General features: G+C 43.8%; 1 protein-coding gene across 4 annotated transcripts in view; it reads right to left on the bottom strand.

The window, feature by feature from the left end:
- LOC137417604 (uncharacterized) overlaps positions 1-27,003 on the bottom strand; it is a 178,012-nt gene that overhangs the window by 104,768 nt on the left and 46,241 nt on the right. The window contains exon 3 of one of the 4 annotated variants that reach the window (XM_068103508.2): positions 19,849-19,889. The exons of the other annotated variants lie outside the window; for them this stretch is intronic. The gene's annotated coding sequence lies outside the window, so the exon portion shown is untranslated. The remainder of the gene's footprint in view (positions 1-19,848; positions 19,890-27,003) is intronic. 4 annotated transcript variants of the gene reach the window in all.

Below are 27,003 nucleotides of genomic sequence, written 5' to 3'. Positions count from 1 at the left end.
ACGCTGTTGAAACCAAAGCTTTCAGAATCATTGGAATCTCCTGCGATGAAGCTGACTCTGAGGGCCTTTCACTCACTCACCGCAGGCAGGTTGGTGGTCTTTCTGTCTTCTACCGACTCCTCTCTGGCCTTGTTCCCCCAGCTCTGTCTGTACTCTGTCCCCCAAATATTCCTACAGGTCGCACAAGATCTGCCAGCAACCCTCTTATGGTTGAACTGCCAAAATCTAGGCTCTCTGCTCACCTGCACTCCTTCATTCCTCTTTTCTCCCGCCTCTGGAACAAACTCCCCCACTCCCTTCAATCCCAGGTCTTTAAAACAGCTGTTCACCACCATCTCTTATCTTCCCCCCCCCCCCCACACTCCCCCCCCCCCCCCCACCATCCAAAACCTTGATCTTTTCTACCCCTGCTAATTCACCCTAGATCCACTTTTTTGAAATTCCAACTTCTTTCCTGGAAGTCCTTGCAGTATCCTTGAGTTTTATACTTCTCCCCCCCCCCTCCCCCTTCCCATGCCTCCCCCCCCCCCCAAGCCCTCTCCCTCCCACAGATCTTCCGATGTCGCTGCTCTCAAATGTTGTGTTTGTGCTTCCCCCCCTCTCCCCATCTTGTCTACCGCTCCCCTTATTATATGTTTTATGTGTCGGTTTGTCTTTCTGTGTGATTAATGTTAGCTCTTTCACGAGCCTCGATCTTGCATACAAAAACAAAACAAAAGAAAAAACAGGGTTGGCGGCAGGAAGGGCATCCGGCCATAAAACATTGCTTCAAAAAGGGGCCCACGGTGCCAGAAAAAGGTCAACCCCTGCTCTGCGGGGGAAAATGGCCTCTAAAGGTGGTTCTCATTCATTCATTATATATCGTTTTTGGCCCCATCTCTCATTGGTGAACAATAAATTTACAAATTTAAAAGATTCTCGTATCCGGATACGGATCTTCACCAAAATCGAATCAATTTGTCCTTGATGCACACCGACCTGTCCACTAAGTTTTGTATGAATACGTCCACAACTTTTTGAGATATCATGCTATATACCCTTTTGGCCCCATCTCTCATTGGTGAAGAATCACTTTACAAATTAAAAAAAATTATTGTATCCGGATACGGATCTTCACCAAAATCTCATCAATTAGTCCTTGTCACACACCCAACCTGCCCAAAAAATTTAATCAGAATCCGTCCACAACTTTTTGAGATATCATGCTATATACCCTTTTGGCCCCATCTCTCAATGGTGAAGAATCACTTTACAAATTAAAAAAAATTCTCGTATCCGGAGACGGATCTTCACCAAAATCTCATCAGTTCGTCCTTGTCACACACCCAACCTACCCACCAAATTTCATTGGAATCCGTCCACAACATTTTGAGATATTCTGCGCACAAACAAACAGACGGGTGAAAAAAAAACCAACCTCCGTCCAGGAGGAGGTAACAATATCTGGCTGGCAGAATAGTATGTGCACTTGCCTTTAAGTTGCTTAGCCTGGATTCAAACCGAGAACCAGCTCTAAACTGTCCCCCTAGTATTTTACATGTCGGGCTATACATTAATGTACGCACCGTCCATCATAAGGACGTTGCGCCGGAGGACTTGTCTGACAGTACTGGTCGTTGATGGACGTTAAAAGATCCCACAGGGTTCCAAGACTAGGCGAGTTAACTTATACCAGCACCCTGGTCAAATTACGAATTGTTATCCTGACTACTGGGAAGGAAATGGCAAACCACCCAGCATGAGCCTTACCAAGAGACCAAGAGGCTCCTTGTAAAATGAAAAGGCAGGACTTTTAAATATACTTTTAAAACATGTCTTCGTTGTAACATTTATTAGTTTTGACAACACCCTGACTATCCAGCAAGAAACCATGGCAAGAATAGGGGTCAAGTTCAGGAACCAGATTCAAGTTTGACTTGAGAGCACTTTTTCTGTTGGACTGAAACTCTGACTCATTCTTGGGATCTTGTGACTAAAAACTCAAATGACTCAATCGAGTCTAATTTATTGATCATATGTAGAAAATCATCCTGTTAACAACGGCATCATCTTTACTTGATAAATCCAAGCATAGTTTATGTATACTAGTCACGTCACTGCCTCCATTAGGTAATTTGTTTAATTAGGGCCAAGGTCCCATTTGCCTCAAAATGCAAGTCAAACACTTTTCCTGACCCTGCAAATGTTCTATGATCATTTTGACATTTAAAGTTAACCCCTTCAGTGCGCCATTATGTGTACATCCATTTCAAGATCAATGATGGGTGTGTAGACAAAGAAACATCAACAAACCTAACAAACCTTAGCAAGCATAGAAAAGGCCAGAACAGTGTGTTTTCCCCAATAGTGTATCATCATAGCTTTAAAGCAACGTTGTATTGAAAAACAATATTATCGATTAAGGCAGGTGTATGCAACCTACAGTGTGAGGGCCAGATCGGGCCCACAAAGAGATTCCGTCTGGCCCGAATAGACGCATTTGGTTCGGACTTCAGACCCTAGGAACGCTCGACTTTCACTTCCTTTGCATTGCACTCGCCATGTGACACACAAAAAATACAGGCATAGAGTAATGTTACGTATTACCTCCCAAAACTCCGGTTAGGGTGCCTCTCAGAGTTTCGGGTGGGAACATGGCAGAAAGATTTGTTATTCAGTGTTCTAATAAACCATGGTAAAACCACACCAATGTAATTGTAGAACAAAACAAGTAATTGTATTAAGAAATCTCACATACACAATAATAACAATTTCCTCACATCTAGCTCAGCTTCACGCTGGAGAAACCAAAGCTTTCAGGATCAATGGAATCTCCCGGGATGAAGCTGATTCTGAGGGCCTTTCACTCTATCACTGCAGGCAGGTTGGTGGACTTTCTGTCTTCTACCGACTCCTATCCGGCCTTGCTCCCCCAGCTCTGACTGTGCTGTGTCCTACAAATATTCCTGCAGGACGCACAAGAACTGCCAGCAACCCTCTTCTCGTGAAACTGCCAAAATCAAGACTCTCTGCTCACCTTCACCCTTTAATTCCTCTTTTTTCCCGCCTCTGGAACAAACTCCCTCACTCTCTTCAATCCCACTCCTCCCTCCAGGTCTTTAAAACAGCTGTTCACCACCATCTCTTATCTTGCCAGATCCAAAACCTTGATCTTTTCTACCCCCGCTAATTCACCCCAAATCCACATCTATCAATCCCTGACTTCATTCCTGAAATTCCTTGTAGTGTCAATTTGTTTTGCACCGTGTCTCTCCCAGCCCTTTCCCTCCCACATATCTCCCGATGTCCCTGTTCTCTACTGTTGTGCTTGTGTGCTTCCCTCTCTCTCCCCATCTTGTCTCCCCCTCCCATTATTGTTTTACGTGTCCGTTTATGTTTTTTGTGTTTAATGTGCTAATATGTGTTTGATATGCTAGCTCTTAAACGAGCCTCAATCTTGTATACAAAATAACACTATTAAAGAAAGTACAATGAAAATGTCACTTGCATCAAATGAACAATACATATGATGGTACCATCATTCCCCAATGCTCTCAAAGCAACGAACTCACGATACGCCAAACGTGAGTGGAATGTAACATTCCCCAAACTCCGTGCACTAATCCACACACTGGTTGAAGTTCGAAGTCGTGCAGGACGGCAATAAATAGGCAGGTATCAGCGCGGCAGTGGACGAGGGGTTACAAGGTGAGAGGTCGATATGGGAATCCCAATGACAAAGCACGAAGCACCACACGGACAGCCTCTTCGAGAACAAAATGGCGTATCGGCCTGTAATGGAAGTGCCTGGTTTCTCTCCAACAATAACTCATGCTTGGTAATAAAACCTGAGATGCAGGTTTAATTGCACTCGCAATATGCAACGATGTCATGGGTAATCCCTCCCCCGGAAAGCCTCAACTCATTCGCAACTAATACCAAAAAAGTCCGCTTGCAGCCCCAATGCGACTTTACGGCTGTATCTCTCTCATGGCCGTCTCCTCCTCTCTCTCTCTCTCTCTGAGTTCTCCTCTTCCGGTTTTATTGCCGCGTTTTCCTTTTTCCTTCACAAACATTTATTTTTACCTTGTACTAAAATCATCGCCATTTCACACAAAAATCCTAACAACAATATTACCTGAAACCAAAAATCCTCCAAGTATATAATAACAACAAAGGCGGCAGTGACGGATCCATAACAGCACGCACTGACAGACCAAAATGAAAACCATCACATGCAAGATCGTCAGTCAGATGCACTCGATGTCTAAGGAGGTATTACTGGAATATGTTATTATTACTCCTGTTATTATGTATTACTGTTATTACTGTAATATATCATTAGCCCCCGTTGGACTTAGTCCGAAATGGAGGCAAGTGGATTGGGTCTCGTCTGTCCGTCAGTCCATCCATCCGTGCTCGAGTGCAACAGCAACCATATCTCGGAAATATATGGACCGATTTTGTTCATACTTGGTACAAAGACAACATATGACAGTGTGCATATGCACATCATTTTGTTTCGCAATGCGATCAAAGATGGCCGACTGGCGGCCATTTTATTAATAAAAAAAACCTGATGTTGAACACATCCTAAACCATTTCTCAGACAAGTATTTACGGACCTTGTTCAAACTGGGCATACAGATAATGAATTATCGCTTATAGTAGGCCGGCCAAAAATGGAAAAGTCCTCTCGAAAAAAAATTAACGCCGTTTTTTGTTAATAGCAAGCAACCACCTTAAATAAGTATAACTGAGGATGCCGAGCAAGATGTGGGTGGATGCCACTCTCCATTTCTGTTCTGAAGGTCACATACAAGGTCACAAAGGTCAAATTATGGAAAAAACGTTTGTTTACATTTAAATCGACACTTGCATTTCATTTTGCATTTCAATTTTTTGCATTTCAATCTGTCTCGCCCCTACCTATCCTCATCACCTTGCTCTTCCCACTATTCCTTTGCAGAGAGCTGTCCAGCAATGGATCTGGACCCTGTAGCAGTCGTCAAGCGCAAGAGGAAACGTCAGGATGTCAGTGAGGATTGTTGCTTCTTCTGCCAATGCAGCGCTGGTGACCTGCGCACAGCATCAGCAGAAGGAAAAGCAAGAACTACCACTGTGGGCGATGAGAGAAAGAACCTAGGAGATACCTACTATCTTGATGTTTTAGAAAGAATGGAAAATCATTCCAAGGATGAATTCATTGCATTGGAACTCAAGTGGCATAAATCATGCTACTCTTTATTTTCCTCTGAAGTTAAACTCAAACGGCTGCGAAGTCACCAGCAGAACAGGAGTGCATCGGCAACCACAGAAAGTGCAAGCTCTCAGGTTTGTCCTGCAAGGCATAGGGGTACAACACAACCTATTGACTGGACCCTCTGCATGTTTTGCCAAAAGAAGACCACAAAGAAATTTCACAGGGTGGAGACAATGGAGAAATCAGATGCCTTGATCCAGTGTTCCAAACACGACCCTGTCATGAGTATACGGCTGTCAACGGTTAGTGATCTGATTGCAGCTGAAGGCTGCTATCATCTGGCATGCTTGGTGACATTTGAGAGACGTACTAGAAAACAAACGGTGTCAGAGAAGCAGCAAAGGCCTGAAAACGAGTGCATGACGAAACTGTGCAAACACTTAATAGTAGGCCTGTCTCGTGGTCACGTCTACGATATGGGAGACGCCTGGGACTCATACGAGAGCATGTGTAATGACACCGACGTCACTGTGAAATACTCCAGGAGAACAACCTTGTATGAAGATGTTCAAAGGCTCCTTGGATCAAAGGCCAGGTATGTGGGCCCATTGTTAAGGGGCCCATTGCTAATGTACCCTGGAGAGAGCTCAGATATCATCATCTCCAAAGCATTGGCAAAGTTGTGTGAACAAGGTCCTGTTACCGATGCATCAGGGTCTAGTGAAGAGGAATGTTATAATGTCCGCATCAGTGTCACTAGCAGCATATACCAAGAGATAGTACATGTAGCTCTGAAATTTCGACAAGGTCTTCTTGAAACTCCTGGACACTCCGAGACATGGCAAGGTCTTGATCAGGAACATGTTGATCATGTCATACCTGATAATCTGTACCTGTTTCTACGATTGTTCCTAGGAGGAATGGATGCTGTGGATGAGGGAGTTGAAGTGGTCCAGAAAATGAAGCAGAGTGTGGGTAGCATTGCCCAGGACATAGTGTATGCAGTCTCCAACCGACGAAAGTTAACACCAAAGCATGTGGGCTTGGGTCTTACACTTCACCAAGCTACCCGTTCAGAAGCACTCCTAGACCTGTTCCACGTGGCAAATCACACAATTGGTATTGACACTGTAAGACGGATAGACACAACCATCGCTCAGAACATCCTGGAGAAGTATGTTGCGAATGAATGTGTCGACACACTTGACACCATCGTCAAAAAGAGAATGATTCACTGCTCTTGTGACAACATAGATATCTTAGAGTCAACCTTAGATGGGAAGAACACCTTCCACAGCACTCAACTGATGCTATGGCAGAGAGGCCCCCCTCCACAGCAGAGTCATGTCAAAAATGGTGGCAGACACAAGAGATCGAAATCTATCAAAACTGATGACCTACAGGAGTTCCAAAGGCTGGACCAAGCTACACTCCAATCTGGCAAAAGGCCATCTCCCCCTCCCTACGACAATGACATAGACCACTTGTCTCCTGAAGCTGAGAGCACGTGCCAAAGACATGGCCTGGGTGGTGTCACACATCTATGATGACGAGATGTTCCTTCCAAGCTGGGTAGCATTCAATGAAGCTGTCAGCACTGAGGATCCACCAGTTACGACTGCCGGGATGTTGCCAACCTGCAGGCACCAGCAAATAACAATGACACCATGACTACCATTATCAGTCGCTTCATGGCAATTTCTGAGTATGTCGGCCAGAAGTACACCGTCATTACTGTTGATCAGCCTCTGTACAGCAGGGGTAAGGAACTACTCTGGGTGAACTCGAAGTTTGGCAACATCATCTTGCTCATGGGAGGCCTCATGTCTGCTTTAACTTCCTGAAAGCCATTGGTCAACACATGGAAAGCTTGGGACTTGATGATTTATGGACAGAGGCAGGTGTATATGCAGCTAACACCACTGAGAATGCTGGATGACAAGGCCTACTTTACTGATTAATGGTCACCAGCTGACGTATGAGGCACTGTGGCGCATCAAGTGGCAGATGTTTGAGTCATGGCTTGCTCCAACTGGCAATGAAGATCAGAATATCAAAAAACTTGCCCTCAATGTTGCTTCACTTTTCAAAGACAGAGCTGACAGAGGTGAGATGTGTGATGCTGCTGAGAACTTATCAGACGTTTTGGCAGATGAGAAATTCCACAATCTCATGGAGGGATTCAATGACCAGCAGTCTCAAAATCCCAACTTCATGCTATGGTCATCCTACATGGAAATGGTAGAGATCCTACTGGCCATCATCAGAGATCAGAGAGATGGCATGTGGAGTCCACACATAGAAGCCTTTGCTGCAATGCTGCCTTGGCTAACTATCTATGACCATACAAACTATGCACGTTGGGGGCCCGTCTACTTGCTGATATGAGAGGTCTTGAGAAATCAGCACCAGAATTTCATGCAGAGTTCTGTAATGGGAACTTTGTTGTCAAGAGGACTGCAAAGCACTTAAACCAAGTCCAGCTGATCAGGCAACCGAATGGATAAATCGCACATGCACGATGCAGAATGGTATCATCGGCATCACAAAGAATGACCAAGCAAGAGACAGGTTCTACATCACATGGTCAGAGCGATCACGCATCTCTCAAGACACAAGATGCCTCTTCAATCTTCAAGATGACGATGAGGAAGTCACCTCCACTTGGGTTGACAGTCTGCCTTCTCGCACTACGCGTGACACTCATGATTTCATTAAGCTTGTTCAGCAGCTGAAGCACTTTGACGTCTTCAGAGTTAATGTAAGTGATGCAGGAGAGACAGATGCCACCACTAACATACCACTTCTTTCACTGACATCCAAATACATTGCAACCAGAGATGTTGTGGAGAACCTGCTGGCAAGCCCAGGATCGAGGAAAGCAGCATGTAATCGTCAACATGAAGGAGAGACTGATTGAACAGATAGTAGGCTTATATGAAACGATGAAGAAACATCGGTCGAAAACCTTCACTGATGTGTACAAAACTACAGTTTCCACCAAACAGAACAAGCAGAAGACCATCAAAGCTGACAGAAAGCTACTACAGCGACTCTTGAATGCCGTGACCACAGTACGTACCATGGAGATGGTCGACGTCTTGAAGCATGAACTATCCCCAGTCCCGTTTAGTCTGGCGAAGACAGGAGGAGAGGTTAATTCAACTTCGAAGTCTGAGCTGATGAACATTTTCATGGCTCAGCAGACCATGAGCTCAAAGGTTCCAACCACTGATCTGAAGGCCTGTGTGATGATAGATAGCCTTGCACTTATCTGAGCTATTGGCAAGCCTGGCGCTGTCGGACAATCGGCAGCTATGCTGAGGTGTTTTTCAAGGTCGTGACAAGTTATTTCAATGAACACACAACAACACTTGATGTCATCTTTGATCGGTATGCAGTGGAAGGATCGATCAAAGGAGTTACCAGGACAAAGCGTCGAAGCAAGAAAAAAAACAATTCAGAAAGTCAATGATGGCTCACAAGTTCCACTGCCTGAAGTGTGGGAAAACTTTATAGCCCTAGATACAAACAAGGCAGACCTAACCTTATTTCTGTCTAATTTCATCACGGAGAAGGGCAGAGATCATCCAGAAAGATGTGAACTGGTGACAGGAGGTGGCTCCTCTAAAGCCACTGAAGTACGATTAACCAGGAGACATGATGTTCCACTGCATAGCAACCATGAAGAGGCGGACACCAGGCTCATCCTTCACTCATGTGATGCAGCGTCCCAGGGCTATGAACAGTGATGTTCATGAAGTGATGATGTGGTTGTTTATCTGTAGTATTGTGTTCATTCTGTTGTGCCGGTGGCGGGGTTGTGGTGGCTGGAAAGGTGGGTGTCGGACCAGTGCTAGTGGGGCTGTCACAAAGCAGTCCTGGGCTAACGCACATGGCTGGGAGAGACAGACAGAGAGAGAGAGGCAGAAAAAAAGAATGAAAGTCAGAATGGCAGACACGTGGAAGGATTAATGATTATCTAGAAAAGCTCATGTTGACAGACAAGCAAACAGACAGGCAAGCAGACATCATGGATGGTACTATGCCGAGACACTGATGTAATGGTGCTGCTGATTCACTTCATTTACACCAAAGTCGCTGAAGTATGGATGCTGCGCGGAACGGCCAAGAACCAAAAATGCTACCCAGTGCACGATGTATTCAAGAGTTTTTCGCCACCAGTCAGGGACAACCTGGTCAGTTTCCACGCTTTCACCGGGTGTGACACAGTCTCGTCATTCAGTGGTCATGGAAAAAAGAAGTGTTAGAATGTGTTCAGTGACAACCCACTCCTTCTGCACCCCATTGGTCGAGATGGGGATATCGAAAATGTTGAGAAGTTTGTGTGTCATTTGTATGGCACCCCGGAGCGCACAGTTGATGAAGCCAGAGTTTGCCTTTTTGGGAAGGTGAAAACTTTGGAAATGCTCCCACCTAAAATAATGCCCTGGAGCTCCACGCTAATAGTCAGGGAGCTTATGTCGTGATAAAGAGTCCTGTGGGCACTTAATGATTAGAACATACCACCCAGCTAGATACCTTATTTAATATTGAAGATACCTTTAAACTTTTATTTATTTAAATTTAATATTTAAACTAAATAAATTTAAGATACCTTTAAAACCCTAAGGAACAAGAAAAACCATGTTGGCCAAAACTGAAGTGCTGCAGATGGCGGCCATCATGGATTTCAAAATGGCCACCATTTGTGAAACCTTTTTGACTATAACTCGACTTGTGAATATGATATGAAATAAATTTTAGTGGCTATATACCCCCAAATGTTTATATCAGAGATTAAAAATGTATACTTTCAGTTTACTGTGGTAAACAAATGAATGGCAGCCATCTTGCTTTTCAAAATGGCTGCCACATTTTATGTTTATTTAAAATATATAAACGTAAATGTCTCAAGATTTTCCTTTTGCAAAAATAATTTCATTAACAAATAATTTAAACATGCACTTAATTCATTTAGGGCTATATTATTGTAATTTAGCTGTTTTGTATACTATGAAATGTGGCCTTTCTGGGTATCCGTATTGACAAAACTACTATAGAGGGCGACATTGTGGCTGCAAGCTGTATTTACTCCACACGTTCAGCGCATGTCATTGGTCAGAAGTTTACTGGCTCAGTATTATGACAACAAGTGGGAAAAACCCCAAAGTTTGTGGTAAGTTTACATTTCTATCTTATAGGTTTTGATAAGATGCCTTTAAGGAACTTGTTTAGCTGAGAAGAAACAGTTTGCATAGGAATAACTACTTTAAATAGGTGTGTGTGTGTGTGTGTGTGTGTGTGTGTGTGTGTGTGTGTGTGTGTGTGTGTGTGTGTGTGTTTGTGTGTGTGTGTGTGTGTGTTCGCTTGAACAGTCGGTAGGCTTAACGACGTAATTCCTTGTCAATACTTTTGATCAGAACATAATAAACAAATTTGGGATTCATTCATGTCAGCAACATGTAAATCATTACTGCTGCTATTATTATCATTCTCCTGTAATATGAAACACAATTGCTGGGCAAAGATAAAAATTATAATAACAAAACACATTGCAGATGTATTAAAAACACTACGGAGACTCATAAAGAACATCTACGATTACAATTGTTTCAAATGTTAAGGGGTGGAGAAACTTAAATTCATACAACATTGATTTAATAAGTGGAATCTAAAATAAAGTATGGATGCCCCTGCCTAAATTTATTTCCTCCTTTTGCAGTGTAAAGCAAGTGACTTGACAAGACCTGCAGTTGTTACAGACTACACAGAATTTGTAGTAATTAATGCAACATGGCTGGCTTAGACCCACCTTCTGCAAAAGTGCCAAGGAAGGATACAAACTTTCTTATTTGCCTTATATGCCAGCAAGAAACGAATGAAGATCTTGTTGCTAAACCCTCCAAATACAACAAGGTTTTGGACTACATCAGAGAGCAGGCAACTTATGGTGACCGTAACTTTCCTGAAATCAATAGGAGGATTGGTGATACAACAGAAGAAACCTTACTTTCTCAGGGTGCGACTTGGCATAGAAGCTGCTACCAGGAGACCTGTCATCCAAATATGTGGAAGAGGGCAAAATAACGTTATGAGAAACAAATAACCCAAAAAGTAAAGTCTCTGCCAGCACCAACTCCTTTGACGTCTGCTCCCACTTTCACTCGCTCCCAGTCTAATCCATATGACAATACTGTATGCTTTTTCTGTGAGGAAAAATCTTCCAGAGGCAATCCAGTGTTTACAATTAGAACTGACAAAGCTGGATGGCATCTCCATTCAGCAGTTGAAAAAAGCAAGAATGACAAATACCGTGTAAAACTCAGCACTGCTATAAATCCTAAGGATGCACATGCAATTGACATTCAATATCATAACAAATGTTGGACAACACACGTTACCAATGTTCTCCGCAAGCAAAGTTTAGAAGCATCAGAAGACAGTGCAGTAGATGAAGTAGCAGCAGATATTGAATTCATAAGTCTGGTTGAAGAGGCTCTTCTTGATGGTGAGGTTCTCGGTGTGTCTAATCTACATCCAGCCTATATAGACATTCGCTCTGCAAATTGTGTTAAGAACCCTGATTGTTCACGCAAGAAGGTCAAATATCTCATTGTTAAAGAAATCCCTGGAGTCGAATTTCATAAACCGAGGCAGAGAAATAAATCTGAACTCGTAAGTGTGAAGGATAGCCGGGATAAAGTTGTTGAGATTGCATCAGATTCGTACGATAGGAATGTGACAGGTGATATGAAAATGCTCTTTGAGGCCTCCATCGTTCTCAGAAAAGCTATAACAAAAGCAGAAAAGTGGAGCTTCAGTGGTGCATTGACTGATATAACTGATGCACATGTACCGAAAGAGTTGTATACGTTCTTTCGCTGGATTTTGCAAGGGACAAAATCCAGTCTCTCATCTGACTTGTCAACAGGCAAAAGAGGTGCAGTCCATAAACATGCCAAGATTCTTGCTGAGAGTACAGTTTCTCATCACCTCTCAGATCGTCAAACTGGAAGAAAATCTGATGAAGTGAGATGCCGACAGAGCTTGGTATTGGTATTGCCATAAGACAATTAACTACCAAGCTATAATCTGGAACTATGACATCATTGCAAACCCAACATTGCCAGAACCGAGGGATTTTGGTTGCGATTTAGTAGATGGCCACTATAAACCTGTCATGACCTCTCTGCCTCCTGCTCCACAAGCAGTAATTGATCTGGTGAAGTGCTCCTGTAAAAGAACACGATGTGCAACCAATCAATGCAAATGCAAGAAGAATGGTTTGAACTGCATCGACCTTTGCAGCTGTTCTGAGGATTGGGAGTCATGTGACAATTCAGCAGACACAGTTCTTACAGATAACGAAGAGTATAGTGATACCGAAGATGAACCATTTTAGATATATAATCCACCAAACAACTCTATCAACTTTCCATATCCAGTAATCACAGATCTAACACTCTTCATGCTCATCCTCCATCAGAGGGACCATATAGAGGTGTCCGCAGTCACCAGCTTGCTTGCACTTGAATGAGAAGATACGAGAATGCTTAAAATATCCCGGTTTGGACAATTTGGATCATACCCCACACATCCACGCCCCAAAAAATATAAATCTAAGGTAAGTGTAGTGGAATTTTACTGAAGGTGAACCCAGGAGTGCTCGCTTATCCCACTAAAGGGGGCGTCTATAAGACCCGGGACAACCGCGGCGCAAAGACACTCCAGCGACACTTACTGCGACATATAGTCCTGTAGTTTGAATGGTATGTACGCCCCTATATGCTGCACTTGTTTTGTTTTGCTTTGCCTATTGATATCGGACATTGCCCTTATAATACTCCGATTCTGATGTCTATTGCATGTATGTATTTTTACAGGATGTTACCACAGATCTAAATGATATTAAACCTACCCAAGGGACAAGTCGTGTCTGTGGTTGATTTTCACGACAGTAAGCAATTATTGTTACAGTTGTTTACAACCAAACGCTTTCTGTGCTTAAATCTTTTTGGAACATCATTCCTTACCACCGTTATAAATATGGCGGTTATTACAATACATAAATCTTTTTGAAAGGATACACTACTCAAAATGGCATAAGTATGGCTCACCAATCACATGTCTTACTCTGATCATGTCAGATGTATGTTTTGCGACTTCCTTGTCATGGTAAATGTAGGTTTTGCCACCAAAATCAGCTTTATACCACATTCGAATCCAGATTTATTAAAGAAATAAACCTTAAATGGCGGCCATTTTGAAATCCAAGATGGCTGCCCCCGCAACACTTTCAAATTTGCCAACATGTTTTTTTTGTGTTCTCTGGTACCGATATAACATGTTTAGACAGGTGGGATCTTGTAATCATTCAATGCCCACGGGATGACATAACCCCACTGACTATAAGCAGGCAAACTATCAAGCCAAAATATGGCTCCAGGCTGATAAAGAGCATGTAAATGTTGAAGATCCGGTGGACACTTCAGCTTGGAGGTTGGAAGGTGGGACCCTCCTACCAGTGTGGACAAGACTTCCACCAATCCCCGAAGCCTGCCTGGAGCTGGTTGCTTGTGGTTGCAAGAAAAAGTGCAAGACAGCAAGCTGCAAATGCTTCAAACAAAAGGTTGACGTGTATGACAGCTTGTGGTTGTGACATCAGCAGTTGCTGCAATCCAGGTGGACAGTAGATAGATACTATGTCTCTCTCCTGTAGGTATTTGAACTTCTTGATGTTAGTGGTGTGTAATATTAAAGTTTTTAGTTATCGGGCTATATTTACTGTTTTCTGATTGAGTTGTGATCATTCTGTTACTGTAAGTACCTAATTCATGCCATCAATTTTTTTGGCTTTTTCGCAATGCTCATTTTTTGTAATATTAATTTTTTTCACAAAAAAAAATCACACCTTCTTTTTGACCTTCAGTTGTGTCATCCTGTCATGTTTATCAATAATTGTGGCAAAATAAAACATTGTCATGTCAATTGGCTTAGAATATTTTAAAAAAATTAAGTAAATAATATCATTTTATTCACTTTTAACCTCAAAAATAACCTTCAAAGCCAAATGCGAGAGTGGCATCCACCTGCATTTTATTCCCCACCCACAGGTACATTGACTTGGCATGGGTGCCAGCTATTAACAAAAAACGCCGTTCAGTCAATTTTTCAACTTTGGCCGGCTTACTATTACATATGCACGTTATTTTCTTTGAGTTCAGATCCAAGATGGCCGACTGGTGGCGATTTTAGTTGTAAAAAAAAGAGGCAAAATAAAGATGGGGGAAGGAAATGAGCAGTAGAGGAGGATGCACAGGGTGGACAAGATGGATACAGAAGCAAACTCTCAGGAAGGAAAAACTGGATACTTGGAAGTAGGTGGGCTTGGGGAGGTTAATGGGGGTAGAAAAGATCATGGCTTTGGATGAGGGATGATTGAAGATGGTGTGAACTGCTGTCTTGAAGGCCTGAAGGGAAGAATGAGATTGAAGAGAATGTGGAAGTTCGTTCCACAGGTGGAAAAAAAGGGTAACGAATGAGTGGAGGTGTGCAGTGATTCTGGATTTCCACCAGAACGGGGTTCATGGTGGACCAAATGCACCCTACAGAAACTTATGAGATTTGTTCCATTATAGGATTTGTATTTAGGATTTGTACTATTTGTTTTCTATGAGATTTTCGACCTGGAATGTGCTGTGCATGGTGCCTCTTACTGTCCTGAAAGTAACTTTTCACAAAGTTTTCTGCCCAATGAAAGCATTCGTATAATGTGGAATGGAAAAGCATCTTGTTCATCAAACAATTTGATGTGAAATTGATATTGTTCATATTGATTCTGCACTAACATTTACACAAACACACACCAACACAAACATACATACACACACATATATACACACATACACACACTGTTATCACAGCCTTGACACAATGTGGCACTGAATCCAAAGATTGTTTAAGGTGTCTAAAAACAATGCTAATCCATCATGTCGACTATCGCTGCAATAAAAATGTAAATAAATAACGATATGTTAAGTCACCTTGAAAGATAAAGAACAATCCTAACAATTCTGTATTTGCAATAAGAAATGTTCCTTGCTGAGCAGTGAGCATAGCATTGTAGTGGCAGAATGGACATAATCAAGTTGTGTCGTTTGAAAGAGCAGGAGGTTCAGCTGTGGCAGCCATTATATGTATTTATGTGGGATTGCACATTTGGGAAACACAGATCAGCTTGTTTCATCAAGTTTATCATCATAATGTGTGGCATTGTCGACAAAACAATATTGCGGATGTTTTTTGTTTTATTCCAAGGATTTTCTGTCCGCCTTGAGGTACGCACATTCGCCTCGAAGCTGTCTAGCCTGCGTTCGAATCCAAACCGAGCTATAAACGGTCATCCCGGTGTTTCACAGGCAGGGTGGTTCATTTGTCTGTCCTTTTAGCCTCAGATGACCATTTTATATTTGACTTTGTGAATTAGCCTAAAATATTTATATATTAACAAAGACGCACACCGTGTCCTGAAGAAGGGCGACATGTCTGATGACTCCAATTGCTGTCTAATCGCCTTCATCTTCAATATCTCCAAAGTTATGGAGTCTCCCATCAATAAATAACTGTTAACCAACCTCAAATCCTGCTCTCTCCTCAACGACCACCAATATGGCTTCTGCACATCCAGGTCCGCTGGTGATCTGGTCTACTGCCCCCAAATGCTCTTCAGCTCTTGAGTACTTTGGAGAAAGCCAACTAGTTGCACTGGACATAAGAAAGGCGTTTGACAGAGTCTGTCACAAAAAGCTCCAAGCAAAGCACCCAATGTATGGTATTCAGCCACTTTTTTCTTTTCCATCAATGACATTCTCACAGCTACTAACAACTCTGTCCATTCCTTTGCTGACGACTCCACCCTCCACTCCTCTATAAGTTATAAATTCCAGTACACCTCCTCCCAGTCCCGAGCTACCAATCACTTCTCAACTGTTGCCTCCATCAGTTGTGATCTCAATATCATCATCCAAAGGGGCCCAACAACCTTGTCTCCTTAAATCAGTCCAATGATCAAATCTTCCATATGACTCACTGTGTTCCTTGTGTATATCAATGATTGTCCCGATAATCTTCTGTCTCAGCGAGCCATGCATGCTGATGACTCCCTCCTGGGGAACAGGTCTTTCCCTCCTATGTGTATTGGGTCTTCAACCTTACCAGAATCATGTAAGCTTCATCTTATTGGTCTTACCATCTCCCCTAACCTTAGTTGAGATAAATACATTTCTGGTATTGCTGAGAATGCTGAGAAGCGATTTGGTTGTCTTTATCGAGCACAGAGGTATTTACCTCCTGATGCTGGCTTACACTTGTATGACACAACTATACATGCAAAATGTGTTCCTTTCATTGGAGTTTCAGACTCGGTCAGATTGGACCAACATTCTCACTTTTTCATCATTTTCCTCCGTTTTGGCAATCGATGGGCCATGCGTCATCATTCAAGTCAATTCTCCCTTCCACAAACCTCTTGGCCCACTCAAACACGCGTGATCTTGACATTGCATCTTCCCCGTACACCAGCTTCAACTCGTCGAAAATGTTCGTGCCATTTTCTTTAGTTTTACCAAAAATTTGGAGATGGTTCTTTTTTCCATAAATTTGCCGTTCATCTTCAGACCACGATTGCATCACATCATTTTAACAAAACTCCAGTGCAGCTACAAAACACAACCGATCGATACAACAGCTAACACAGTAATGACAGGAAGATTACGATGCACATCAAATTACAAAAGGCAAGCCAGTACTGCCACATTTCTGTTACGTGCTCCTCCCCAAACCCCCTGGTCACGGTGTACCTCCGAGCCCCGAGAGGAGTCACAGCAGAAAAATGTGTTATTCTGTATGTCAAAGATCAATGGTGAAGCCACACCAATTGTTACCAACAAACAAATATTGTATTAAGATCACACAAGAATAACAGTAATCAAAAGTACAATCAATATATATCCTATGATGGTACCATCAGTTTCGTAATATATAACTCACTGTACTCCAAGTGAGTGAAACAAGAACATTCCCAATGTCTCTTTCCCGGCTTCAAACCAAAGTTGATTCCGGTTTCAAGCCAAAGTCGATCCCGGCTTCAAGCCAAAGTCGATCCGCTCCAGCGATCGTCAGAACGATGTTTAATCGACCAGAATCCCGTTCGGATGACAGTCACAGTCACGCGGCCAAAGCTGCGCAAAGGCGCCCTCAAGGCGACTGGGAAATCCAAAGGCACCCTCCAGGCGACTGGGAAATCACACCCTCGGGTATGGACGTTTCACGGCTCCAAATCGGCGAACCGCAGATTTACCTTCAAAATCCACGTTGCACACACACACACCAGATAAACGTCTGAATGCGATGAAAATGGTTGAAGCGACACAAAGACCTTGCGTGATGCGCAAAGCGCGCGAGTCAAAATGGCCGACGGCCCATTCTCGAGGCATAACGGCGCGACGATGATTCTCCTCGGAATCCACCGCCAAAACCCTGACACGCAGGTTGATCTGTCGCAAGAATCCCTTTCCCGGGAAACCCGAAGTTCACTAGTGACCTCCGTTCGTCAACGTTTGCTCCAGAACTCGAAGCAGCTCGGCTTTCTTGTCGAACTCACTCGCTCCGCCTTCTTTTTTTCCTCTTCCCCCTCCTCCTCGTCGTTCGGTTCCGGTTTCATTTAAAACATTAATTTTTTACCTTTTGAAAATAGTAATATCTATTTTCCTTAAACGACAACAATAATAGTACATGGAATCAAAAATGTTTAGAGTGGATGAAAACCACAACAACGGAAGTGACGAATCCGTAACACTGTCAAGAAAAAAACATCAGTCCTGGAACTTTATGGTGTATATATATTATATATATATATATATATATATATATATATATATATATATATATATATATATATATATATATATATATATATATATATATATATATATATATATATGTCGGCCTCGCCCATATTAACTCAAGCTAATCCTTTTGATATTCATTTGCATAATAGTTACTCGTATTACCATTCGTTAAACTTGCTATAAATCCCTTTGTAATCGTAATTTGTAGGGATCTTTTAAAATAATGTAACGGGTAATGTATAACTTCTATAGTCAATTTGGTAAGGGGCTCTTTCCAGACACATGGTATTCGAACCAGGGTGACCTCTTGATTTGCATTCAAATGCTCTTTGATTTCTCACCCATCTTGATTCGTGCAGAACTGCCTGCTGAGAAAACAATTAATTCTGCTGGACTTCGCGTTATCTCAAAGATTCACTCGAGCATTTGTTGCGACAAACCCGTGGGAGCCCTGTTCCAAGGCAAACAGCCGGATCTCAAACCTTGCAAGGTCATAAACCACTAGAACTCCCTTTGTTTTCTCTCTTCTTCACCCTGCCATCTGGCACATGTAAGGTTTTTACGATTTTGTTATCTGATGTTGAAAATGTACTTCTTCTTCTTCCACCACCTTCAGCTAAGTCTTTCTCGGTCTTCCCCATCCTCAACTTCCTTCTACATTCATTTCCATCACTCTTCTCAACCAGTCACTTTCATCCTTCCTCAACACATGACCAAACCATCTCAACCTGTTTCTCTTCACAGCATCCATCACAGGCTCTATTCCAATCATCTTTCGCAATTCATCATTTGTCGTCCTCTCTCTCAACGATACCTCCACACATCCACCGAACCATTCGCATTTCCACCCTTTCCAGCCTTCGTTGCTGCTCTACATTCATTACCCATGTCTCGCTCCCATAAATCACAACACTTCTCACACATGCAGCATACACCTTTCCCTTCAGCTTCAACGACACTCCCCTCCTCGTCAGCACGCCACTCAGTTCCCGAAACTTCTTCCATGCACATCTCACTCTAGCAACCGTTGCTGAGTCTGATCCACCTTTTCCACATGTCCAACCACACTGGTTAATGTCTCCTAGGTAGCAAAATGTTTTCACATCTTCCAGCTTCACGCTGTCTCCAAGATCCAACTCAACATTTCCTCCATCTGCAGCTCCCTCTGTGCACACCTTACACCTGAATGTGGCTGCCACACTGGTTAATGACCCTCTCAGACCACCACATTTTTGATGAACCCACTCAGCGCACATTGTACATTGAATGAAGTTCACTCCGACACCCTTCCTGCACACAGCACATGGCCACTTCCCAGTTCTTTCCACCTCACCACATGCTTTACCACTTGCCATCACCTTCGTTTTACCGATATTCACCTTCAGACCTTTTGTCTCCATACATTCCTTATATGCTGCTCTCCATACATTCCTTATATGCTGCTCTCCATACATTCCTTATATTATATATACTAGCAACGGTACCCGCCCTACAAAAGGCAAAATATCAGAAATTGAAGGCTTTTTTTATTTTAAACGATTTATATAAACATCCGTTAAATCATATCACACGGGAATCATCAAAATCTAAACAGTATTTGTAGAATTTCAATGAAAGCCACATCACTGTTCATATCGGTAAATATTATTCCACCATGTTTGGAAAAACTGGAAAATTTGCAAAAATTGGAAAAAATTTCCTAATTGGAAAAACAATATAGTCTATTTTACTCCAGGGGGTCCCAGGATTACCCACCCAAAATTTCGTTGCGATCGGTTCAGCCGTTTTTGCAGTACCTGGGAACAGACAGACAGACAGACATTTGGTGAATTATAGTATGACTAGCAACGGCACCCGCCCTATGGGCAGGGCTTCAATTGGGAGGCCCAAATGAAAAGGCAAAATATCAGAAAGTGAAGGCTTTTTAAATTTTAAACGATTTATAGAAACATCCGTTAAATCATATCACACGCAAATTATCAAAATCTAAACAGTATTTGTAGAATTTCAATAAAAGCCACGTCACTGTTCATATCCATAAATATTATTCCATCGTGTCTGGAAAAACTGGAAAATTGGAAAATGGAAAAAAAAATTGGAAAAACATTATAACCTATTTTACTCCGGGGGGTCCCAGGATTACCCACCCAAAATTACGTTGCGATCGGTTCAGCCGTTTTTGCAGTACCTGGGAATGGACAGACATTTGGTGAATTATAGTAGGATATATATATCCTACTATATATATATATAAAGGTGCTATATATATATTATTTCCAGACATTTTGATTTATCTTGATTTTGATTTTTTGATTTATATATATATGCTGCTCAAGCGGGTACCACCACTTACTGAATGAAAAGGTTCACATACTTTTTCTGACAAAAATTGAATGTTGGATCCTTTTGCTCCATAAAAAACATGAAAAAGTAGATTTTTTTTATTGTGTACTATTTGCTTAATCAGGCTCTGTTATTTATTATTAGGACTTAGATGAAGATCCGATAGCATTTTAGGTAAAATTTATGCAGAAATACAGAAAATCCTAAAGGGTTCACAAACTTTTTCTCATATATATATGGATATATATATATATATATATATATATATATATATATATATACACAAAGAATTAAGTTAAGCACCCCCCCCCCGTTTTTTTACAACCTCGCACATTACAAGTTTGTTGTCCTCAAAACAGTGTAATATACCCATGATATTGCTATATTTTCTGGAGAAGTGATATTATGGTCACATAAAAACATAACAATCATGCCGTTTTCAATATTTTATTCTGAATAATTTAAGGTGAAATTTTATGGGAATTTTAGGCATATTTTCACCTCAATTTAAGTATGGAGCTATAGGTCCATCACGGACAGTGTGGATGACGTTTATGTTTTCTAACGTACAGTCATTGTTCTGAGAAGACCTCTAGCGATCTTTGCGTCAATAACGTGTGTAGGACCCACGTGATCGGATCACTGACTCAACCCTACGTCTCATAGACCCTGTAAGCCGTCGTATGCGTTGCTGTGGCAGGTTGTTCCATTCCCGATGTAATGCACGTTCCAATTCATCCAGATTGGCTATTGGAGGGACCATCTTCGCAATTTGACGTCCCAACATGTCCCAAACGTGCTCGAGGGGGTTCAGGTTCAGGACAGGATTAGGGGGTGCTTAACTTAATTCTTTGTGTAGGGGTGCTTAACTTAATTCTTTGTGTATATATATATATATATATATATATATATATATATATATATATATATATATATATATATATACACATACAGACTTGGCATTTAATATAGAATATGTTTTTTGTGGGGGTGAACTTACTTTTCAAGATGTCTTAGAACCAAAGTTCATTGGAATTATGTTGAAATTATTCTAGATTTTGTTAATGTGACCTTTAAAAGAAACAAAAACCACATTTGACATTTCGAAACAAATAAATTGATCCTTGAAAGTGATGTAAACTGATATCGAACTCAATTCATGGACAGTACTGTGTTAAACTTCTGTACGTTTTCCAGAAGTATATCTTTATTTTGCACATTAGCCAAAAAAAATTTATAACAAAAACAAAAGTTAAATTACGACTGGGATTACGGACAGTAAAATTACAGTTCAGTACTTCGTGTAACCCCCACGAGCATTCAGGAGAGCACGTACACGTTGAGGCATGCTATTCACGAGATTTACCAAGGTTTGGACAGGAATCGCTTGCCATGCAGTGACAATAGCCTGCTGCAATTCACGCACAGAGGTCGGCTGCTGGTCCAAGTGGTCGATTTGACACGTTAATTCTGCCCACAAGTTCTCTATCGGATTCCTATCTGGGGACATGGCAGGCCACTCCATATGCTCTACACCACGGTCAGCAAGAAAGTGTTGGATCATGCGAGCACGATGAGGCCGTGCATAGTCATCTTGGAAGACAAAGTTTCCTCGAAAGGCTGCACGAGCAAATGGAAGCAATGTTTCTTCCAGAATGGCCCTGTGCTTGAACTGGTTCAGGTTTCCATTCAGAACAACCAGGTCAGTTTTGCCCCCTGCATGAAAAGCAGCCCAAACGTTCACCCCACCACCTCCAGCTTGGACTCTTGGCACTATACAATCTTTGTTGTAGGCTTCATGCACTTGTCTGCACACTCGGACGCGACCATCTTGACGATAGACCAGAAATCTAGACTCGTCACTGAAGATCACGTCATTCCAGTGTCCTGGCTGCCATTGACGGTGCTCTCTGGCCCACTGCAATCGGCGCTGGCGGTGTTTTCTGGTCAGGCGTGGCTTTCTCAGGGGACGCCTGGCACGATAGCCTGCTTGAACCAGTCGTTGGTTGACTACCCTTCTGGATACAGGCACATTTGTCAGTTGCTGCCACTCAGCCCTAAGCCGATTAGCTGACTTGGTACGGCCATTGCGGACTAACCGGTGCAGCTGGCGATCATCCCTCCTTGTGGTTCTGCGGGGACGTCCTGGCCTCGGTATTGGAGTAGGGACGCCCCTCTGAGCATTGCGTTTCAGGATCTTTGACACCTGACCTTGAGTGATGCCATACTGCCGAGCAATAGCACGCTGTTTCATGCCGTAATTTCGTAAAGCCACCACTCCATGACAAACAGCATTGTCGAGTTGACGGACCATCTCCAGAGGAAGCGGCAATAACTTTTGAAGACGTGCAGCAGTTGTTTTCCACTAATACAGAACGCAACAACCCTTGTATACCCGACTGTGAAGCCAATCATCAAATGCACCTGTCCGTACATTTTGCCACGCCACCTGTGAGATAATCCTGTTGTTGACTTCTTGCTGCGACAGACAATCAGTGACATGGTTCTTTTAACAAATAAATCACCAACGTGTAAAAGAAACTCACTAGATTGATATACTGAGTTAAGAAAGTAAACCCAAGTCAAGAAAAAAAATATATTCCACATTAAATGCCAAGTCTGTATATATATATTGTTGTGGATATGAGGATTGTGTTTTTTTTATTGTTTTATTGTGGACCCTCCTTCCTCCAGTTGTGTATAAAGGTCAAAGTGCGTCCCGTAATTAGGTCATAAACAATCACTTAGCCAATCATAGATTTCCCCCTTGTTGACAGTTATTTCCTTCTTCTGTGTATTAGGTTAAGGCTCCGTTCCCACCAGTGGACATTCTCCATTGCACCAAGTGAAATAAGGCAGATCCCCTTTCATTCCCATTCCCAAAGCCTTTCCTGCCAACTGCATTCGCTGCAGCTGCTGGGCGGTTTTCACCGCGACTCCATTAGCCACGATGTTGGCTTGGAGAAGAAGGGGGAGGAGCCGCCGAATCCTGGGCGTGCCCGCCCATCGTCATCAAGGGTGGAGCCAGAGGGCCCGTGCCGACCAATCAGGGCCGAGGTGAGCTCACCGATGTGCGTGTTCTAGAGGCCGGCGGCTTGATCGCCGGCGGCGTTATAAAAAGCGCGCGCGGAAGCCTTTGACAGAAATGCACCAAGGTTCCAAGAAAAGTTGAGTCAGAGATAGGAACAAGTGCGAAGTGCGAAGTGCGCAAGAACAAGTGCGCAGGAACAAGTGCGAAGTGCGAAGTGCGCACGGTGCACCGGAGGAGCTTCGCCGTGCAGTTTGGAACCGCGGTGGTTTGGCGATCCCAGCTCCAGTATTGACGGCGGCTGTCCGCTTCCAGCCCGACCGATCCCCGCTGAACCTTCCTCTCCCGCCAAGCTATTCCTCCTTCCGTTCACTCCTGCCTCCATTCCCCATTCGTGTGAGTCCGTCTTTTGTTTGTTCTGTCCTGGGTTAATTAAGACTGTAGGTAAGCTAGCATTGCACTGTGTCTCCTTGATTCCTTCTGTCTTTATTTTATTATCCTTCCTTCTCCTTGGTTTCTTTTGATTGTAAATAGCAAATAAATTATATTCGTATTCCCTACTTCTGTCTTCCTCTTCTTCACATCCGTGTCGCCTTTGTCTTTTCCCCATTGAATATCTGTGGCACGATTTGGCCCACGTTTAAGGAATCGGGTCTTAGTCATTGTTAATAGTTCGGGCCGCGGCCGCCATCCGCTCGGCAAATCAACACCTTATCCGCGGTCCGTAACAATTGGTGTCTGGGGGTGAGATACGGACCTGAAGCGCGAATAGCGTGCTCAAAATTACGGGTGGCCCAAAATTTTGTTTTATTTAACATCTTAAATTTGGAAATCGTGCCATGGCTGGTCAAGGTGATCGGATGCCGGTGGGGGAATTAGAAGAGGGGTTAGGGGTAACCCAGGACCACAGGGAGGAAATGGAGGAGGAGAACAATGGTGAAGTGGTTGAGGAGGTATCAGGTGTGCAAAATGGCGCCCTCGCGCACGTGGTTGTAGCGGCACCAAATTTAGCCGCGCCCGTGGTCGCAGCAGCCGAGCCCGAGATGCCAGGGTACATGCGAGCCTTCATGGCGCAATTCATGAAGGAAGTAAGGGAAGTAAAAAACAAAACCCGGGAAACGAAAGAAATAATGGGCGCCCAAAAGAATGACATCATTAAAATAAATGGGAGGATGGATACAATGGGCGGTCGATTGGAAGAAACGAGGGCTCAGGGTGAGCGAATGGAAAACAATATGGGAAATAAATTTGAGGGGTTAGACAATAAATTTGAGGGGTTAGACAATATATTTGAGGGGTTAGACAATAAATTTGAGGGGTTAGACAACGGGATAAAAGAGGTGAAGAATGGGTTAACGGGGGTGGAAAATAGAATGGCTGCCCAGGAGAATCAGATGGAGGGGGTGAAAAATGGGTTAAGGGGGTTAGAAAACACAATGGACGACAAATTGCGGGAAGTAGGGGAGCAATCCGCCCGGGAAATCAAACGGATGGGGAACCAGATAGAGGAGGTGAAAATCGGGGTAGAAACTAAATTGGATTGCCAGAGGGATGAGTTAGAACAAATGAGGGCGGCATCTACTAAAGAGATGGGAGAAATGGGAGAGGAGATCAGACGAGGTGTAAGCGAGGTCTCGGGGGTACGCGAGGAGGTAAAGCAAGGTGAGAAGCGTATGGAGAAAGAGGTGAGGAATAATATGGCTAGGTTACAGGGGGGCATAGAGGGTCTGACGAGGGGAGTAGAACAGCTGACGGTGGGACAAAAGGAATTAGTGGAGCAGGTACAAAAGAACACTGCGGTACTAGGAGGGTTAAAGGCGACACAAAAAGAACTAAAAAATGACTTGATAGCGACGAAGAGGGAATGTCAGATGGTACGTGAGGGACTGACAACGAGGTTGGACGAGGTGACGGAGGCAATGGAGACAAAGGACCGGGAGGTGAGGACGCATATAGAAACGGTCAAGGTAGCCTTAGAGGACGAAATTGAGGAGACGCACCGGGAAATAAAAGAGGTGAAGCAAAAGTTAGAGGAAGTGGAAGAGGGGGTGAGTGAAATTAGGAAGAGACGAAGGGAAACTAAGAGGGAAATAAAGGAGGAAGTAATGGACTATGTACAAGGTCGGTGCTCAAATCGTGATGGTGTGCTCGCTAACCAGATAAAGGGTTTGCAGGTGGCGTAGGAGGTGCGGAGACGAGGTGCCGAGGTGAGTGGCGATATACGCGGAAATGTATATGGTGTGAGGGAAGCTTCAGTCGGCTTGGGGGTTGGTTTGGACCCGGGTGTTCGTGAGAGGTCGCTGGTGAAGTATGCGACAGGTACGGAGTGTATGGACAGAGGAGGTGTGCGAGAATGTCCGACTCTGGGGTGTGTGAGGAAAAAGTGCGCGCCGAGGAGTGAGTGTGCTGTCGAGAGTGAGTTGGTCGTAGCGCGTGTGCGAGGGGGCACATGGAAGCGCGGGATGGGGAGGGTTACAGGGGATGTAACGGGAGAATGCACGCCTGTGGTGAGTGTTACGGAGGGTGTAACGGGAGAGTGTGCGCAAGAGGATGCGCAAGAAAGGTGTGTAACGGACGGGTGCATGAGGAAAAAGTGCGCTGTCAAGAGTAAGGGTGAGTGCGTGACCGAGAGTGGTGGTGAAAGTAGTGAGAGTGACACGGAGCGTGAGTTGGTTGTGGCAGGTGAGAGAGGATGTACACCTGGAATGGAAGGATGCACACCTGGAATGGTAGAGCGCGTATGGGAATGCACACTGGAGTTGGTAGTGAGGCACGTGGTTGGGTGTGCAAGTGAGAGCACACCTGTGGTTGTCACAGAGGAGGTGACCGAGGAGGGGGCGCGAAGAGGTGTGTTGGTGAGGTGTGCGAACGACGAGTGTGTGCAAAGGTGTGCGGTGGTCAGGTGTGTGACCAAGTCTGTGAGCGGAATGAGTGGTGTACCTGGGTGTGTAAGAGAAGGTGCAATGACGAGGAGCATGGGAACGGCTGGATGAATGAGCAAGGAACGGGCTGCGGGGTGTGAGCATGCGAGTGGAGCATCGACGCTAACCGGGTTAGCGGTTAGAGCGACTTATAGCCGAAGCGGGCCTTCGGTGCGTGCCGGGCAGCTGCGTGTGCCGCGGGGACCCACGGCGGTTTCAAAAGAACCGCCGTGCGGGATCCACGCCGGGCCACGCTCTGAACGGCCGCGTCCGTGCTCCGCTAGGCGGAACGGGCGGCCCGGTAGGAAGGGTCGTCATGGCGACCCCCTTTTGTTGAGGCGTTCCGGCAGGGCGAGATCGGGCCATTGGACGGCTCCGTGCCGAGATGGTGCGTTGGATCTCGGCCCGAGTAAACCTTGCCTGCACCGAATGCCGGACGGATCCAACCGCCGGCACCAAGCAACCCGCATTCATTGCTCGGCTTTGCGAAGCCGAGCTTTAGAAATGAATTGGCGCACCGAGAGGCTCAAGTGAGTAGACGTGTGATGAGGCTAGTGTTTTGGACCCGAAATTGAAAAAGCAAAATTTAATGATTGGCAAAGGATTGGCAGAGTGATG

Source organism: Myxine glutinosa, chromosome 1 (genome assembly GCF_964187855.1).
Source record: "Myxine glutinosa chromosome 1, kmMyxGlut1.1, whole genome shotgun sequence".
In the NCBI taxonomy this organism is placed as follows: Eukaryota; Metazoa; Chordata; class Myxini; order Myxiniformes; family Myxinidae; genus Myxine; species Myxine glutinosa.
This window is presented reverse-complemented; position numbering and strand designations above follow the sequence as displayed.